This window comes from Pholcus phalangioides, unplaced genomic scaffold, assembly GCF_987345545.1.
Source record: "Pholcus phalangioides strain wild (caught in Gottingen) unplaced genomic scaffold, Ppha-v1.0 ptg000012l_1, whole genome shotgun sequence".
In the NCBI taxonomy this organism is placed as follows: Eukaryota; Metazoa; Arthropoda; class Arachnida; order Araneae; family Pholcidae; genus Pholcus; species Pholcus phalangioides.
The window spans coordinates 8,357,036-8,375,291 of NW_028301605.1; the positions used below are offsets into that span (position 1 = coordinate 8,357,036).

The 18,256-nt window shown below is 35.5% G+C and overlaps 2 long non-coding RNA genes across 3 annotated transcripts in view; one reads left to right on the forward strand and one right to left on the reverse strand.

Annotated features, from left to right (window-relative positions):
• Window positions 1–7,356, reverse strand: part of LOC149079417 (uncharacterized) — a 70,097-nt gene extending 62,741 nt beyond the window's left edge. The window contains exon 1 of the long non-coding RNA XR_016193670.1: window positions 7,164–7,356. This is a non-coding gene — a long non-coding RNA (uncharacterized LOC149079417). The remainder of the gene's footprint in view (window positions 1–7,163) is intronic.
• LOC149079419 (uncharacterized) lies at window positions 979–15,608 on the forward strand. Of its 2 annotated transcripts, none has more exons than XR_016193666.1 (3): window positions 979–1,456; window positions 11,234–11,640; window positions 14,565–15,608. It is a non-coding gene; the product is annotated as an uncharacterized LOC149079419 (long non-coding RNA). The 2 variants fall into 2 exon arrangements; XR_016193667.1 differs by lacking the exon at window positions 979–1,456 and adding an exon at window positions 7,514–7,654.
• The last annotated feature ends 2,648 nt before the right edge of the window (window positions 15,609–18,256 follow it).

The following is an 18,256-nucleotide window of genomic DNA, read 5'->3' on the forward strand; positions in this document are numbered from 1 at the left end:
AAATTCAAGGCGCGAATGCGAGCCGATCTCCCCGTAAAAAGGGCTTGCCACAGACAGCATCTGGCCTACAACGATGCAATTATTCAATCATCACACTTTACTTATAGTTATAAAAACTGACGCCAGATGGCAACAAAAAGAATTACGCGGGAAAAAACTTCACATTAGGTTTACAACACGTACACGCATATTCCAACGTGTACCAATTCGTTAGAAGTTCCGTGGAAGAATATGGACGAGGTGCATGTGTGGTTTTGAAGTAGCAGTAGCCTAGGGGGTCCTGCTGGAGGATGTAGGGGGGTGCCATGAATAGAAATAGTAGCAGACCAAATGAATAAGACACTCACCCATTACACACCAAAGGATGTTCATAGGTTTCCCGAGTTAAGTAACCGCTCAGTTCTTTTCAGAATCTTGCTTGAGACAGAGGTACAACAGAAACGGCATCAAAGTCGGTCACAAAAACGCATTCCTACCTCAAGAACCCCTCCTCTTTCCCGAGCGTTTAACACTCACCGACATCTCAAGAAAAATATAAATTTCTAAAAGAAATGGAAAGCAACAATCGAATCGCTATAACCGGTAAGTCTCGGTCAAATCTGACCTCGAATGCAGAGAATGACCATGGTGCGACATTGATAATACGTAATAATAAAATTCCACGATACTAGTGGTATATAAACATGATGATAATAAAACACGAACTGCGCACTTCACAAAAAACCCTGAACCCTCTGATCAGGCTTTATAATAAAACGAAACACAAAAAAATCTCTAGTAAATCGTCACGATAGATTTCTGGAAGAGTAACTGAGCTAACACGTGAAGACTTTCAATTTGTGACCCGCCCCCTCAAAACTATTGATGAAGCATCCAAAGAGATTTAGACATCTGATTGGTCGGCAACAACGGATAAAAAAAAACACACAAACGACCTTTGACACCATCGAAGGCCAGACAGTATCGATAAATATCTCTCCTCACACAGCTGGTATTCTCTACACGAACACAGCCACTGTCCAGCCTAAACGTATCCCTGTAAAAATACGTTTCGTACCGGATTAACTCCCGTTCAAAAGCCATTTCCATGTGATTCCTAGGCAGATTGCCCGTATGGTCAGGTATCCTAAAAAAATTAACAAATTATCATAACCATAACCCCCTCTCTCTGTGTGTATAAAAGATACACTTACTGAAGAGATTCGATTCACCCTCTAGCGTAGAAAAATATTTCTCGTCCGAAGTGTGAAACTTCGGTTATAATAATTTTTACCACCCTGAAGCCCCAAGCGTGGCCCCCTTATGCGAAGTGCGGAGCATGATAATTGGGACCCAGAGTTCGGAAGACGTTTCTTTTACAATAACCTCAACACTGCAAAAGGAAGTCGACAAGGTAACAGCGGAAACGTTCTAGAGCTTAAGGTCCTGACGCAGCTGCATCACGTACCTTGAAAGAGTGAGTATCCACCATGTGTGTTTACGTAAATAATATCTTCATCTTATCTGAAGGGCCACCTCCATTAGAGGAGCCTGACTTTTTCCGGTCTGGATTTTATTGCTTGTACATCAATTGTCATTTTTGAAGGGCCAGTTTTGTGAAAAATGAATTTTGGACCCGCCTGTTAGTGACGTTATTGGGACCACAACGAATGAGCGTTAATGCCATGTTAAAATCCTATATATAGAATGGCAAAGTGCTTCCAGGCCATTCCCGTAATTCTAGCCATCCCGACTTTTTAATAGAAATGGTCCGTTTTTTTCACGTATTCAACGAAGTTTACTTGAAAAATTATTTCTTCACCGAAATCGAAAATTAAAATTATTTTCCCAACTTACATTTTGATAATTATAACTGTGAAACATAAAAAAAATTCATCTCACATGTTTTTCATGTTGAAAGCTTCTTTTCTTAGAATTCATTTCGATCCACTATGATAGTGCTTCTTCATTTCCCACCATCCGCGATTTTTTGATGATTTCAGCAATAATTGGCAATTTTGCTCAATTTTTTTTTCCAGCATCATTTTTGGTGACGATTAGCGAATTCCCGTATTTTTTTTCCCCAGGAAATATGGTCAGCCTATGCATTACTATCTACAACGGAATCCTGCCAGAGCCAATAAAGCTTGTAGGACGATAGTCAGATGTGGGTTAAAAAGACACAAAAGTGAATTCTGATTGCATTCGATTTGAAATTCCCCCATATTTGGAAGATGAAATCCAATTTCTTTAGGCTTGACCCTTATTAAGCTGTTCGCTTATCATATTTGTTTCCATCTGTAAACATTTGTAAAGCACTGACCAATGAGGATGGAGTTGGTCAAAGTCGAAGACTCTTATATTTGGAATGTTGACCTGGATATACAGAAAAATAATTACTCGATTTATCTCACTAGTGCTTTTATTGAGCAATAAAAATTTGATGGGCCGATGCCTGAACGAAGGCTGGCTAACGAGGATTTTTCGCGGCTTTCTGTAATATACGTATGTGTGTATATGTATTCACAGCCGCATGCCCCCACCCCTCCACAAGGATGGGGCTAACAGGACTCCAGCCCGGGGGAGCCGGAATGATTCTTAGCTTTTTGTTTGCTATTTCACACAAAAATTCACTATAGAAGGGCCCAGGAAAAGCCTTGTCTGAGGGCTCGTTAAAGACTCTAGCCTGGGGGCCTTGCTGCAGGATATTGATGCCATGCATAGCCGATAGGGTTGTAGGGCCAGGGATCGCAGAAAGTCTGGTTGATCATTTTCCTCGCCAAAACTCCTCAAAAAAATATATACAAGTGAAAATATTAAACTGGAAATTGAAAAAAAATTTCGGAAGGTTTTTCCCCGACTTATATCCGAATATCAATTATTTCCACATTTCCCCGACTCTGGCAAATATTTTGCGTTTGCCCTGAATTTTTCCTTGACCCAATTTTTGTCTGTTTCTCTGATTAAAATTTCCCAACATTTCTCAGATTTTTGCCATACATTTTACTTCTTTTTTTTTTTCCCCCAGACAATTTTTTATTTATCTCTATAAATCGTCGGCAAATAAAACTTATTTAGTTTTCACTGAATTTCCCCTCCTTTTATATCTTTCGCAAAATATTTTACTTTTTCTATGAGACTTTTGCAAAATAATATATATTTTACATTTCCCTTGATTACTTTTTCCCATTTCTCAGGCTTTTGCTAAATATTCCTGAACTTCTCATGATTTCTCAAAAATCGAAGAAAAGTTGGGGGGGGGGGGGAAACAGAATAAGCCAACGGAAAGCGCTCTTCCCTCCCTCGATGCTTTTTTTTCCAAAATTTTCACAAACTTTTTAGAACTCAAATATCTCAGTGAATATTTCACTAAGAAACGTGAATTTCTTTTTTCGCCTCAAAAGAAAAAGGGCAAAAACGTTCTCATCAGGGTGTCCGTATTGAAAAGTGATTTTTTTTTATTGTAATAACTATACAGTCCCTTGTAATATGAGTGTCTTATCTGAGGTCTACACTCTATTTTGATATTTTTTCTAATTAGAATTAACTAGATCTACCCTACTCTAAAAACTCTATAATCTTAGAACTCTAGGATAAACGGTTCGCCAGTAATTCGCTGTGTGAGATCTTAGCTATGCACCCTGTATACTGTAATTATAAATACTATGTTGGCAATAAGTAGTTAGCTTTGAAAATACAAATACAAATACAAATACAAATACAGATTAAAATTCAAATAATCGATCAAAAATTTTTGATTAACCAGTTGAAATCTTAATCGATTCCCAACCCTGATTATAACCGAGCATATATATATATTATATTGTAATAAATATTATTTTCATTGCTAATATTTTGCGGCCCAGCGAGGATACATCCAAGTCCAGCGTCAGCCAAACACGAAAACTTTTTACTGAATTTTATTCAAATTGCCTTGAGAATCATTCGATGAGGTCATAATTAGAAAGAAAAAGTTTTCTATATCTGGAACTTTCCCTACATTAAAATGGATAAGTAAGCTTACGTAACGAACAGGTTTTTCTAGTAACAATGGAATAATTGTTAAAAAAAATTATATCTCAGCATTTTCCAACTGTGACGTCATTTTGAAAATAAACGAACAATCTGAAGGACGTAATGGCCACGACACTGTAACGTACGACAAGAATCGGACGTTGCTAGAATGCTAATTAGCACACGCGCTGCTATCCGTGTGTGACTTGAATATCATTGTTTATAATTCCTTTTTAGACTTTCATTATTCCCATTACAATGAAACCCCGCTACAATGATGCTCGATATAACGATAAATTCCTTTACAACGATATTTTTTCTGGGTCCGCAGAGTAGCGTTTTATCGAGGTTTCACTGTATTTATTTTCACTGTTATATGTGTTTCATTAAATAATTGCTTCAGTGAAATTAACTTAATTAAATAATTGGACCGAAAGAGTAAAATATAAGAACCGCATCCACTACATCAGTGTTTCTTACCCCTTTTTTTTGCCTGTGGACAATATATTTCTTCCTCGTGGGCCCCGGTCTTACCCACCCAGGGCCCATTCAAGCTCACCCACACAGGAGCGAGACTCTTTCTGCTTATCGAATTGATTATTTCAATCAATTTATATTGAATCAAATTTTATCCCATTACAATTTTGAGATCTTATTTAGGAAATTTATAAATATGGTCAGTCTCTGGACCCACCCGGAGGCCTCAAGTGCAGAGGAGTCTCATGAAAATAAGATCTAGTTACAATTTTTGAGGGTCAAGAATGCAAATTGGTAGGAAGGCATTTTGAGCCAGGCTGTCAGAAAAATAAATTGGCTCGGTCGGCTATAATGCTCTTAAGACGGCAATGTTTTGGGCCGCAACTAGACGAGGGCAGGGCAATCTGGTGCCCCGCTGGACCAGGAAGGGCACTGAGTATATTCTTTTTCCGTTCGAAATACCGTGGAAGGCGGGGGTCTATACGTGCTGGCGATAGAAAAAAATTTCCTTTCTAGTTGAAGCCCTGGACCTGTCCAGACCCCTATGCAAGAGCGATGTTCTGAGAGGCGACCCCGTACTGTGCTGTGGAAGTAACAGCTTACATTCCAAAGCTCATCCTATGGGTCAGAGGTTCTCAAAATGTGTGCCGAGGTGAGCTGTCCTTATTTAAAAAAATATGTATGTTCTTTGTAAAGTCGGGTCCATATCCGCCGCGCTACGCTATTCTGAGCTACGCAAAACTGGTTTAGGGGATGTCTACGAAAAATCGACCATTAAAATATCCCATGCTGTGCTAGCCACACCTCAAAACCAGTTTTCCTGCCTATTGAAGCCGCTCAGCGCTCCGGGTTTTGATCCGGCTTTAGACTATTCTGAAAAGCCACGGATACAATTCCCTACTGCTGCAGGTAAATGCCCATCTGAAATGAGGTCTTAGAGGTCTGTTGGATGGGACCATGCATTAGGATGGGCCTAGTCTTATGATCAGTTTTTCAAAATTATAAAATTATTTCACGTTCCCCCCCCCCCCTATTTCACTTGAAAACTTTATTTTTTTGCATCTAAATTTTTTTTTTCATAGCCTATGAGCCTGTGATAAAAACTTATAATTCAATATCGAATATATTATATTTAATTTTGTTTCAAATTATCAACAAAAGAAAATTAGTTATTAGTCGGAAAATTATCCTAAAGATTGCAAAAAGTCATAAAAACTATAATTACAAAAAATTAAAAAATTGAATATATAAGTGTAATGGTACAATTAAAATCATATATTTAACATTTTTAAATATTTTTTAAATAATTTAAGGAAAATCCAAGTAATGCAAATCAGTTTTTAAAAAAAATTACTTACAATTGAAAAAAAACGGGAAAAAAACGAAAAAGCTAAAAAAGTTTAACAAACTGAAAAAACTAAAATTTATAAAAGTGATCATAACTAAATATCTGAAGGGATATTTTTGATTAATCAAAATTGAAATATTGAAAAAAGCTTAAATAAGAAGAGATTAAAAAAACGAAAATTTAAGAGAAAACTAAAAAATTTAAGAAACAAAAAGAATAGAATTTAAAAATCAATTGAAAACAAAATGCAAGCAAATGAGTAAACTAAAGAAAATTAAAGATAAATAAAAGAAAGCTATACTTTATTGAAAATACTTAAAAACTTTAAATAACAATTACATAAATTTAACAAACATGAAAATATCAAAACGTATAAAAGAGAAATTATAAAAATATAATAAATTTAAAAAAATTAGAAAAATTTAATAAAAATTCAAAATAGTAGGAATTATAAAAGAATTAATAAAATGTTAATAGATTGAAAAGTTTGAAATTATAAAAAATATTAAATTTATAGTAGAAACTATAAAACATGAAAAAAAATATAAAAAAAATTAATATATTCAAAAAAAGTTATTAAATTAAAAATCTTAGAAACCGTAAGAATTTAAAAAAGTAGCAATCATAAAAATTTAGAAAAATTATAAAAAAAATTATTAAATTGAAAATGGCAGAAATTGTAAAAACTTGATGGAATTTAATAGATTGGAAGAAGTATAAATTATAAAAAAAAAATAAAAATAAATTAAAAAGTAGAGATTATAAAAATTTAATAGATTGGAAAAAGTATCAATTGTATAAAAAAATGTAATAGGTTGAAAACGTGGAAATTATAAAAAATTTACTGAATTCAAAATAGTAGAAATTGTAAAACTTTAAAAAGGCAGAAATTAAAAAAAATTGAGAAATTTAAAATTGTAAAAATTAAAAAAAAGTAGATATTAAAAAAAATCGAAACTAAAAAAATTATTGAATTGAAAAATATAGAAATTATAAAAATTTAATAAACTGAATTGATTGAAAAAGTATGAATTATACTTTTAATTTGATAATTAATCAATCAATTTGATAATTAAAAAAAAATATCAAATTGAAAAATAAATGATAAAAGTTTAATAGATTTATAAAAGAGTAGGAATTATAAAAAAGTTATCAAATTAAAAATGATAGAAATTGTGTAAAAGTTTAATAAAATTTAATAAATTTTAATAAAAATTCAAATAATATTATAAAAATTCAAGTTAAAAAAATTACAAAAATTAAAAACCATAAATAAATTACAAAATAATTTTAACCAAAAACAAATTTCACTGTGTAAGAACAACTCCCAAAGTCAAGACCTTACCTTGTGTTAGTTAAATCAATTAGGCATGCAAACATGGTAATAGCACGTCACGAGCGTAACATCTTACGTCATACGCGTTTCGAGGACGGTACACAAACGAGAAAAAGTTTTCTAGATAAAATGGCTATACACCCAAATACACTCCACAATATAATAGTAAGAGCATCTGATGATTCCGTGACTTTTCAATGACCTTCAAGACACTGACAGTAAAACATGACTCCAAACAAAACTTGTTCTCGCGGCTTTTCTTCTATGGGGCATAAAAAAGAAATCCAGACAAACTTCTCTGGAAAAATAAAACAAATAAAAGATTCCATTTATTTTGTAACCTTGCGATGAACCAGTATAAAAATCAACTTTCCACTTAATCCAACCGCAAACGTTGTCGAATAACCATCATACGCTTCGGTAGAATAAAGTCCATAAAAGTCCGGCTTAAAACGGGTGAAAGAACCTAATTTGGATATTTCAACAGGCACCCAATGCAAGTAAGCAAATCAATTGAATTATTAGTAGAAGTGTAAAGTATTCAAAATCGAATTTATATTCCATGTCGTGTTTCTAACATTTCAATTTATGGTTGGAAAATAAATAATTATTATTATATCCCGTAATGACTCATGGGATTCAAGAAACTATTGGGCCTACGGCAACGAAGTCTTGATAATAATGAAGTAGATATCCATTGAAGTATTAAGCTCAAGCCTCCACCGCTTCAATATTTTTCTGCTAACTTCTTGTATAATTTATTCAAAGTTCATTTGTTGACTGGATGAGCACTCCCAAGGCCGTCTTGTAGCATTGACTCACCTGGGCACTCATGCTAATTGATTTTCGAGAGTAAGAATGAAATTGTTAGGTACAGTCTCCATTAAACGAACTTCCATTTAACGAAATTTTCTACTGTACCTTGATTTTGAACGACGTTTGCATGTTACTCACTTTCCATATCACGAAAGATCATTTCTATGCAGGTATCTCTCGCTTTACGCGATTTTTAAAAGTTGATTTTAGGAATTCCAACCTGAAAAATTTGGCTTCGAGAACTTTAGTCCTGGAAATGGGCTTGAAAATTGAAGATATAGCATAGTTGAATCCTTTGACGTCGAAATGTGTGTGCGCGTTGGATTTGATGATGTAAACGAGACAAATATGAGGGAAATTCTCTGATACAACTCACCAGATCTCACTGATGAACAATGTTAACACATTGACAATTTCATGAGAAATTTAATCGAAAAAAGCGGTTCCAGTGAAATTAGAATTTTCATATTTGAGAGAAATATGTGAAATTACCTAGCTTTACTATCTTTGCTACTAGATGCTACTTAAGTTTTTATAAGGAGATGAAAAATGCTTGTCACAGCCGAGTCTCGACTGTTTCATTAAAAAGAGTTATTATCCTATCTTATAGCAGGATGTTCAGGCAAGAAAACATCCACACTCACCAGTGCCGTCTTAACGCATGGGTCCACCCGGGAACGGCCCGGGGGCCTCAAGAGAAGAGGGGCCTCACAAAAATGAGAACCGGTTCAAATTTTCGAGAATTTGCCAGGACAGGCCTCAGAAAAATCACTTGGCCCGGGGCCCATGATGCTCTTAAGATGGCCCTGACACTCACTAGAATCAATCAGAAGCAGTGAAAAACAGAAGAAGTATTAAATACAATTAATTCATTCATGTTGCCTAAATTCACGGGATTTATTCATAAGTTTTTGAATAACTAATTCGTTAAAAAAAAAAAAACCCTTAAATTTTTTAATCCTTTTGAAGGATTTTCTCTTTCCCTATCTTTCCTATGTTAAATTCAACTCACTTTATGCGATTTCATCTAATTGGAGCTCTAACGTATACTCGCCTCCGCGATTTTTTTGAGGAAACCAAATAATCGCGTAAAGCGAGGGACGCCTGTGTAACGAGGTATTTTCAAGTTTCCTTTTCTTTTACAACGTTTGGCGACTTCTCATTCGTCGAAGTTCCAACAAAATCAAATATAAAGTCGTAGAGCAGGGATGAATAACCAGCTAATGCATTCACGGAAAGCTGAAAGAGGAGGAAAATCCCTTAAAGTTGTTTTTCTGGTGCAAATTTGGTATTGCACCGAGAAAACAACTTTAAAATGCTATAAAGTTCCCTTGTCTAGCAATAAACTAGGATTATAGACATTTTTACAGAGTTTAGGATATATGTTGAAGCGGATAAGTAAGTTGCAATCTTCGTTTTTATATAAATTGATTTATAAATTTCTATTTAACGAACTTTTTTTATAACTAAGTTCTTAAGGGGATACTACTTTTCTCGGAGAGGCCATGATTCTTTTAAGACGGCCCCGAGCATTCCAATGTAATTTTGAGGTGGAATATGACAATAACGATAACGTGGTATAAATGATATTATTATTACATAATAATTTAACCTTGCGTTGAACCAGTATAAAAATCAATTTTCCACTTACAGTAGAGTCTCGATAATAATCCAAGAAAACAAGACCGAATCTTCCTCGGATTACGGAAAACTCGGATTATCCAAAAACGGGTTTTTTTTGGGGGGGAGTGGGTGTGCTCTTAGACTTCTCTATTCGTTCTTGCTCTTTACTCCCACCATTTTGTTCTTAATTCAATGGCTTTAGTTCAGTGGCTCCCCAGAATAAAATAGAAAAGAATCTCTACACAGGGGTCTTCAACGCATGGCTATGTCAATGATTTATATGCCGCCACGGGATACTTGTGGCCCGCCGAGCTTTTCGATAACATGTGTAGTGCAGCCTAAGTACCCGCGGGCCTGGCTGAAACTGAAAATGTAGCCCGCGGTGAGTCAGCGGGTGAAGCCCTTGCACTACACCAACTCTGCGTGACGCCCCGAGTGAGGTTAGTGACGCAACGCACACTTTGAGAATCACTCTGGCGTAGTTCACTAAGATTAGATCTGTCAAACCCTCATATACCTGGGCTCCGATGGGAATTTTTTACGTTATAGGAGGGTTTGTGGGGACCACTGATTATTCCAGCCTTCGGATCAAAACCCCTTAAAACCGAAATTAGTCGTATTCGTTCTTTGAGAAGGAATTTCGAAAAATTCCAGCACCTAGGATTATTAGGAAACTCGAACTTTCGGTAGTTACGGTAGTAACAACGCTACGGTAGTTATCGTTACTATATATGTAGTAGTAGCAGCGGCACCAGGATCAGCTCGATTCCCACGTAGTGTCCATAATCTCAGACAGCGATTGTCATTGCTAGTACATCTTTGCACACTACATTATACGCCAGTCACTGCTCTATGAAGCCTTGACTCGAGACACAGCTTTCATTCTTCCAAACCGAGCACAACTCATGGGCAATTTACTACCACATGAGTAGCGCTGGAAGTACGCACGTATACTTAACAGTCTGAATGCTCATCTAGTGTTGTGCGAGTTCATCTATTTTTAGTGCTGTCATCTATTTTTCAAACTATGAGCGAAGTGTAATGATTGAATATTTGTACCGTTTTGTAGGCCTGGTGCTGGACACAGTTGTAATTTTTCTCGATTTCAGAACCGAGCTGGTCTTGGTGCTATTGAGAAACGTTTATAAATCATTGTAATAAACATTGGCATGAGTTCTTGTTCACAAGTAACTTAGTTTCTTTGCTTTGAAACTAAAATTTATCCTGTTACTTGGGATCTGTATCCATGTTGGTGCCCCGTCCCCGCAATTTTAAACGGAAACAAGTAAGTTCTGCACCCTTCCTGGTTCAGAGCCTGGGCACCAGACACCTCCCCACCTTCAATTAGTTGTAGCCCTGGTCAACCTTTCGATAGACCTTCAACTGCACAATGAGGTACTCTTAAAATTTTAGGATTTTCTACCAGATGGTTGATGCTGGGGAGGGGGGAATTAAAAAATAAAAAAGTACTATTTTGATCATTTTTTATGTGGTGCCCATTTTCTCTTGATGCTTATTTTGCTTAATGGTTAATCCGGCCCTGTTTAAGGATTACATAAAGAGCTGTAATGGATCAGCAATATGTTTCTCACCATCATATTAAAACATTTCTCTAAAAATTCTTTTATTTCTAATTACAGCATTTAAAGCTGAAATCTCGAAACTTCCAAATAGTGACGTCACAGCATTCAAGCGACAGAACCGAAAATTCTCAACTGACCGCAAAGTTATACAGGAAAGGATATCTCAAACAAAACAATTCTCTTATACAGAGGATTTAAAGCAGCAGCAATAACAACTGGTTATTTGCTGATCATCGTCCAAATAAACAGGACTTGTATCAACGAAAGCTCAATTTTTATTTTACTCGTACCTGCTTCAATAAATAACCAAAGAATATATTTATAACGATTGCCTTTTATAAAGGACGAGCAGAAAGAAGCAAGAGTGGGGAATTCGTTCTAAGGTAGAAGAATTTCGATCAGAGAAATAAAATGGGTCTTGGTTTCGATATGACGAAGAAGAATGGACGATTGGATGAAAGCAGGTAAGATCATCTACTGTATTATCTGGTATGACATTTAATTACAGTCAAACCTCGTTAAGGGGTCACTCTTGGTAGAGAAAAATATGACCCCGTAAGCGGAGTGACCCGATAAACGAAGTAAGCCGTGACCTCGTTATTTCTCTCTGTTCTTGTCCATTGATGCACTCACACACATAAAACCAACTTTTCGTTATTCAAATGAGTTGAGTCTTGGAAAATTTATTATATAATTTAATTATACAGGTTGATTTTTTAGTAGCAGTAACTATTTATTTTCTAGATAATACACATACTAGGTTTTATAGGCCATCAATTTAACCACCAGCGTTGCGTACAACGTGTCCAAAGCGATGCAGAAGCCTTTGGACGCTGCCTAATCCACAACCTTCATAAATTGCCACCTATTTTAAAGAATAATTTTTTTTCCCGATTGCGAGCTTATAACTGCTCTTCCCCCTCCCCTCCCCACAACAAGAAAATTGACTCCGCCTATCGGTTTTATTTCTCTCATGCCATGACGTGTGTGGCTTTCTAGGAAGAGAAATACGGCTCCTTTTTGTAAAAAAAAATATTTTTGTATTATTTATACTGTGGGAGTATTTTTTCTTTCTCCTCTTATCTAACCTTGAACAAGAGCTGACTCCACCCATTCGCAATTGATTGATTGGATTTGGGGATGTAAAACATGTTTTGTTGTAGAAATAACTTCAACGCGTTTTTAGAAGACGAAGTATTTCAGGGTGGCTGAAATAAAGCAGATTAAGTTGGACGAGATCTCTCGGGAATACCGCTGAAAGGGTTAATCAGTCACATTAATTTTTACAAATTATCTTATATACAAGTGTTATTAAATTCTTGACTGGTTTATATAATTAGTTTCGGTCTTTTTTTTTTAACATTAATTCAAAACTAAACTAAAAACAAAGCATATTTTTTAAGATTTGTCAAAATCTGGGAGAAAAAGATTCAATAAATTGTATTTTTCACTTTGATTCCAGCCAAAACAACAATGCATGTATGTTTTTTGACACTTGATTAAACTTCTTGACATTTTCGCAGTATCAAATCTAAGCGCAGAGAGAGAGCATGCTGTTAACGCGAGGTATAAATTTAAACATTCCGGAAAATATTTCGAGTATTAATGGTATTTTTCCTTAATGGAAATGCAAAACAAGTATGATTACTAACCGAAAAATAAACTTCTGCAGCAAATTTCGCGATTCATTTCACTGTGAAAATGTTAATATGCGTACTTCATATTTTTTAAAGAAATTCAGTTTTTCTGAATAATCAGTCAGCATATTATCTTGTCTATTATCCCATCTCGCACCTCCCAAAAAAGCTTCTCTGCAACTGCGGTTAAGAGCCACTGGCCTAATCTCTGGATGGTGCCAAGAGAGCGATCTATTGCCTGCACATTTTCGCGACCCACTCTCTGAAAGTTCTTACCCACCTTGCTACTAATTTAACTTGGATAATAATGCAGTTATTATGAACTATAATTAAAACAATAGACTGATTAAGTGCAACTGATTTTCCAGCTGTTTTTTGGACCCCTAATACCTTTGTTTTTAATCATTTTTTCTTTCTTCCAAAAATTGCTTTTTTATCGTGCCTATTTTAGGCATTTTTAGTGCCTTTTTGTCAGCCTATTTCGTCCATTTTTAGTGCCTAAACTTCCGGGCTCCAGTTATAAGCAAAAAACTTGATGAAAATTGGAATTTTTTAAAGAAATATTTATATCCTCGTGAATATATACGGATACTGCACAAAGCTAATAAAATATTTAGTTTATAGAGGGAAGTTACAAATCATTTACAGCTTTTTATGATACAGGCAGGACCGTAATGTGCCTTTACGGGGCAGACTTATCCTTGGGCTCTCTCTTGAAAGGCTTATTATTAGGCAAAACAAATGTTAACTTTCGTGGGGCTCCGGTTACCCCAACCTAGTTACGGCCCTGGATACAGGGTTGATCACAAACATTTCTTTTTAATTTTTAGTCAGTCCCATAAAAACATGGGTGGAGATACGGGGGGGGGGGGTTGCCCCCAGCGTCAAAGGTGAAGTTGACTGACCTAATGGTGCATATATGAATTGACATCATCGTGCGCCCCCAGACTTCCAAGTCTATCTCCGCCTATGCATAAAAACACCCATGACCAAATCTGCACTGGAAAATGAGAGTTCAAATATTATTTTTACACGCCAGAAATTAATGAACGATTCGCCTAGTATTTTTTGAGAAATTTGAAAAAAAATGCCGTAACTCCAAAGTGAACACTGACTTCTGGGTGTATATAGCATATAAACAAGTCAAAAACAGGAGGGTATTTTAATTCATTGCAATATAAAATACCTTTCCAATTTCAAAGATATAAACAAAAACGAGAAAAATTATGTTGAAATAATCCCAAGAATTGTCTCCATCTGCTTCAGATGTCTTTGGCTATAGCCATGAATCTCTATACACACGCTATTTGATCATGAGTATTCCGACACGTTGATGTTTTAATTTACCACCCCATACAGCAGAAATTAATAATGAATGGGACAATGTTTGATTGCGACAACAACTGCCACTCTTTCTTAAATCGGGACAGCATGCGATTTTCGAAAAGGAGGTAAGACCAGTTCTGGCACAGATTTGGCTGTTGCCACCTGACTCGCAGAAGACGTTCCAGTTCAACCCAAAGGTTCTCAATGGAATTTATGACTGAGCAGACCAGTCAAAATCCTGATGACTCATTTCAAAAAACAAGCTGCAGTATGGAGCAAGTGTCCGATCATGTTGAAACAAAAATGGGTTCTCACCAAACTGCTGCCACAATGTGGGAAAAGCAAAATTATTCATGTCATGATACGGATGATAACTAAGTGTTCTTGAAGAGAAAAGGTAATCTTTTTTTTCTTGTTTCCCCTAGGCCTTCAGACTACGGCAGCTGGCTGACCAAATATTCTGCAAGCTCCCAGCAGTCAACTAACACTTGGAAATCGTCCAAAAACGACAATTCCAAGTCGTCTGGATCACAGAGCGACAAGGCGAATCCCTGGGGTTCGACATTCAAGAGCAAGCAGAATTTCATCGACATGCATTTCTGTTAGAAGAGTCTTGTTATATAATCAAACGTATATACAGGGTCCATAGCACAAACTAGGGGGTATGCCATTTTACAGGCAAACCGTTGATCCTAGAGGCATACTTCCAATTAAAAAAGTTTCCAAATAATGTGTAGTACTCAGATATCATTCATAGTGTAAGGGGTTGTATAATTATTGAAATAAAATTTTTTTAACTCCTTATGCAGTCTCCATGTGCCCCAGATCCCAATTGGAAAGTTGTTGCCCTGTTTCTCCTGATGCCAAAAAAATTAAACCACGGTTCTAAGTGCAATATTTACTGAGATATTCGAATTAGAAAAACGGAGGAAAGTTGGTAAAAAAGAGCTCTAAATGCAGAAAAACTGTTTTACCTGCATTCAACGCTGTTTGTCCCCAAATTTCCTATGTTTTTCGAATTTGAATACCTCACTAAATATTAACTTCGAAACGTGGAATTTTTTTTGTTGACACCAAGAAAGACAGGGCAAAAACTTTCTAATTGAGTTTTGGGGCACACAGGGACTGTATAAGTTAATTTTTTTTTTATTTTAATAGCTATACAACCCCTTACAATATAAATGACATATCTGAGTACTACACATTTGGAATCTTTTTTAATTGGAAGTATACCTCTAGGATCAACAGTTCGCGAGTAGAATGTCATATACCCTGTTTGCTATGTATGTGTGCACCCTATATATATATATACACATATATATATAAATTTTTTATTTTTTACCACATTTATTGATAAAATATTTGCCAGAATTTGCAAAAAAAAGTCATTTGTTCAAAAAAGATGCAATTTTTTAATACCTGTGGCTTCTGTATATTTATAATTTTTCAATAAAAAAAATGTCTTATCACTCAAGTGCCATTATTTTTTCGTAAATGTCTTGAGCTACTTATAGACTGAAGAACAGCAGGTGAAAAAACTTGATCCCCTTTTATTAAAGGCTGCCATCAATAGATGCACTTTGCTGTTATCCAAGCACACATTAATATTAGGATGTCATGAAAGCATGTTCCTACATCATCACAAATCATATACAGCCTTAATTAAAGAGGAGATACAAGTATTTTTGGGAATCAATACAAAAAAAAGGAAGTCTAATTTCATGTATGTATTACTGCCCATATTCAAAGTCTAGTAAGTTCTTAAAGTGGCCAGTGTTTGTGGTCTGGGCAATGTAAGAAGGGGGCAAGTCACTTCACAGACTTTATACTTTGAATTTGGACCGTGACATATGTGCTTTTCAGACTGTAAAAATTCAAATTTAAAAAAAAAACATGTACTTACGAAATCTACCAACATGGAGTTAAAGGGCACACTAAATGTTGAGGTTAATTAATTCATTAATTATGTCTCTGGCACATTAATATGTTTATCATGACAGCTAAGCATTATTTTCCCCTCAAAATCTTGCGCCCAAGTAGCACTCCCTATTAAAACTTGTCTTCTCCCAACATATCTCTGATATAAGGTAATTATTTAATTCCCATCTGCAAAATTTCAGGTGAGTAACTTTTGCATACAACCAGGGCTGCAACTAGAAGGATGAGGAAGAGGGGATTTGGACTAGACACTAAGTCAAGGAAAGGTGGCAGGTGGCCTTTTGTTCATTAAACATTATGAAAAGGACGACGACAGAGTGAACTTCAGTTTATAGTTGCAGCCCTGTGTACAGCTTGCCAAAGGTCAGCCTCGCCCAATTGAAATTGCAATAGACAGAGCTGGGAGAAAATCTGTTGAAAAGCTTTAAGGAATATTAAACACAGTTCAAAAGGTTTGAAGGGGTAATGCATGTTCATGAAATTTGGGGGGGGGGGGGGGGTCTATTAGTTCTCTCTCTCTCAAACTCACTAATATTCATAACATAATGTACATGGAAAACATCAAGTTGTAAGCAGAACATGCACATCAATGGTCCTCGACAGCTGATCCACAAGCATTTTCTACTGGCCCGCAAGTTTTTTTCCTCAATTCTTTTAACCGATACATAATTGGGGAGCTACATTGTTGGGGAGGTTGGAAGGATGTGACTTAGGCCCTCAAAATCTTGCACCCAAGTAGCACTTGCTGTTAAAACTTGTCATCTCCCAACACATCTCTGATATAAGGTAATTATTTAATTCCCATCTGCAAAATTTCAGGTGAGTAACTTTTGCATATAACCAGGGCTGCAACTAGAAGGATGAGGGAGATATTTTTGATATCAATGACTGTAATTTCTGTTTGCCTAAATAGAATTGTTCAGCCATGCCATTAATAAAAAAAACCAAACAGAAATGCAAAAAAAAAGTTAATGCTGTAAAATGTTTCCGATAAATAATGTTGAAACCATGTAGTGCCTATATAAAATTTTCTATCAAAAAAGCAAACTACTTAAAATAAAGATTTTTTACATTTTTTATTTAATAAATAAATTACTGCCTATAGTTTGCTAATTTTTGTCTTTGCCATCAGAAGATTTGGTTTTTTTTTCCTATTTTTTTTTCAAAAGTCCACAAATCATTTCTCGCATTTCACCCAGTCTGTGAAATTATTCATTTTCACAGGTCTGCAAGTGTAAAAATGTCGAAGAACGCTGATATAAATCACTAGCTATAATACTCGGCGCTGCCAGGGTTTTCTTTAATGAGGCTTTTTGGATCACCTGATATCTCCCTCTTTCTTTGAGGAACATACAAACCGTGTCTAAGTTAACCAACATGACGACTTCCTGCGCGACTTATGAAAGAAACGAATCTAGATTTAAAGAAACGTAGAAATGAATATATTTTTTCTCTTTTCTTTTATGGGGTTCTAGGTATTCCGATTCTGCCCCCCCCCCGAACTTCAAGTTATCCATCTGCCTATTTCAGCTTTAAAAAACGCTTAATTGAAACTGTGGAATTTCTTCGATGTACTTTACGGGCCCATAATTAATTGTAAAACAATCTAAACTATATGAATTTATGCAACTGAATATTAAAAGACAATAAGGAGACATTAATTTTCATGCTTGAGAACATATAAATAAAAAATTGCAATCAATGTTATTGCATGGATATCCAGCTTAAAAGCAGGTCGGGCTAGTTACTTCATATTTAATTTTCTGGGCTTCTTATCTCTAAGCGAACTCAATATCTCAAAAATTGAGAATTCAATACAGTTCTTAAAATTATTGATGTGGCAGGAAACCCCCACTAAATTTCCGCATTTATACAGTTTAAATCAGCAATTTTAAGGCTGATTTCTATGGAGATCATCCTTTGCCTGACCCTCAAAGTGATGCTGAAGATTCTGACGACTACTGAAAAAGTGGAAATCATTATAAAGGCATAAAATATATTGTAAATATACTGGCGCATTAAAGAAATGACAAACCATTGTAAAGGCATATACACGTCTGAAACGCATTGCTAGGGAACCACGGTAACCAAAGTAAACATTTGGAAAGTGATTGTTGAGGCCCAAAAAAATCATTGTTGCCCGACATTTTTTTACCCATTTGGGGCATTTGCCCTGCTC